Here is a 2,276-nt window from a genome sequence, read left to right as displayed (position 1 = left end):
CTGGTTTGGTCTCTGGCACCTCTCGACTACCTTACAATAAAAATTTTTTTTTTAAGTCTTCACAACTGGATCAATAGGTAATATCAGGATAAACTGGGAAAAGATTGATGTCAAGCCTTTCATCTTGCTTGGCTCCACAGTTGATGCTCGTGGAAGCAGCGGTCGTGAAATTATTCAACATACTTTGTTGGGCAAATCTGCTGCACAAGATCTTTCTAAAGGTCTGACTACGAGCACTGGGGTCACTTTGAAGACTAGGGTGTACAAGACCCAAGTCACGTGTGTTAGGCTAGGTTGTCAGGGAAACAAAGCAGTGGCTCCTGTCTGTGTACAAGAAAGAGCTTTGCGTCTAGAAGCTGCTTGACCCCAAGAAGGAGCCCCAGCCCAGTCTGACTCACGCCCAGAGGCCCCATGCCGGCCAGGGCTCCTCAGACTCACGTAGCTGCGGGCCAACGATGACAAAATGTGAGGCAGGAAGCGGGGAGGTGACCAGCTGGTGAGCTCAGCCGTAGGTGTAAGGTCCGGGGCAGCATGGTAGGGTGCTGCATATCCCTTGGGGTTGGGTGGCCCACATGGGGCTGCCCCTAGCTGCAGAGTCCCAATGATGTCCCAGCCATCGCAGTGACAGGTTGAACTCCTCCCCTAACCAGGGATGTCTAGTTGACTAATAGCGAACTAGCACACCCTGCTATGTTGTTTTCAGCCCCCTCCCGTGCATGGGAAAGTAGAATATTAAATAAGAAAGCCCAAAGATGAATGGATGCATTTGCATGACAGTGCTGGGGAAGGCTCTTGAAAGTACCAGGACTGCCCCAAGAGCAGGGACCTTGAAGACAAATGTGCCCCAGGGGGTGGGACCAAGTAGAAGGCCCTGAGCACAGAAGCAGGGCTCAGAGACTGTCCCTTGTTGTTGTAGGAGGCATCAAATCCATTCCAGTTCATAGCGACCTATTTACAACAGAGAGACTGAAACCCTGCCTGCTCCCGGGCCAGCCTCACAATTGGTCTTATGTTTGGGCCACTGTCTTTTCCACTTGTCTTCTGCATGGAGCTGAAGCCAGAGAGATGCCTTTTGTGACCTGGAGCTTACCTCTACTTCAAGAAACTGGATCCCGGTGCACGGCCCTGGGCCACTTAGCTGACATGGCGAACCAAGACAAGCAGCTCTGTAGTGAGAAATGCCAAGCTGCTTCATGTCCCAGGGCACGTTCGAGGCACAGACAGGACACTGCTCTTTAGGACAGTGGTTCTCAACCTTCCTCATGCCGTTACCCTTTCATACAGTTCCTCATGTTGTGGTGACTACCCCCCACCAACCATTAAATTATTTTCGTGGCTACTTCATCACTGTCATTTTGCTACTGTTAAGAATCCGGCAACCCTTGTGAAAGGGTCGTTCGCCTCACCCCCCAAAGGGGTCATGACCCACAGGTTGAGAACCGCTGCTTTAGGGTCTCAGCACCCCTTTATGAGAGCAAACAGCTTCATCTTTCTCCCCCAGAGTGGCTGGGGAACCTTTCAGTTAGCAGCCAACACCCAGCCCAGATCACCACCCACACTGTGGGAGCAGATAGCCTCAAATTTTCCATAGTGCTGGTAGTGGTGGTGGTTGTGGTAGTGTGTGTGTGTGTGTGTGTGTGTGTATGTGTGTGTGTGTGTGTGTAGGGGGCGCGGTTTGAACCACTGACCTCGCATCATCAGTCCAATGCTTACCTGACATGCCACCAGGCAGGGCTCCTTAAAATGATAACTTCTATATCATTGGATCAACATCAAATGAACCTATACCGTGGGTCTAAGAAAAAGCAAAGATAGGTCTTCTTTGCAAATGCATACTGAAATGTTCGGGTTTAAAGAGCTACACTCATGCAACCCGCTCTCAAGTAGTTCTGGAAAACGTGTGTGTGTGTGTGTGTGCGTGTCCACCCTCACACTCTTCTCTGCGTGTCTGGCTCCTGAACGGTGGGTCCACGCTCATTCTAGCTTCTACTCCTGAGGGTACTTGGCCCCTGAGTCTTGTAAACTATCTGCTTTCTTTGTTCTTCCAGTCTAAGAGGCGGGGAATATTTGCCTGCTAAGCATTTTTGCCCCTCGAAATTGAACATTTTAAAAACACTGCCTTCCTATAAGATAAAATCTTCAGCATCAATCACAATTCACAGTGAGCGACAGGAGTCAGAGAAAACACAGTTAAAATCTTCTTTGTTGAATTTCAGACTAAGAGACCCAGCTAGGACGCAGTGCAGCCAAAATGCTCCTTAGAAGTGAGGCCGCCC

The sequence above is a fragment of the Tenrec ecaudatus genome, chromosome 10 (genome assembly GCF_050624435.1).
Source record: "Tenrec ecaudatus isolate mTenEca1 chromosome 10, mTenEca1.hap1, whole genome shotgun sequence".
Classification (NCBI taxonomy): domain Eukaryota; kingdom Metazoa; phylum Chordata; class Mammalia; order Afrosoricida; family Tenrecidae; genus Tenrec; species Tenrec ecaudatus.
This window is presented reverse-complemented; position numbering follows the sequence as displayed.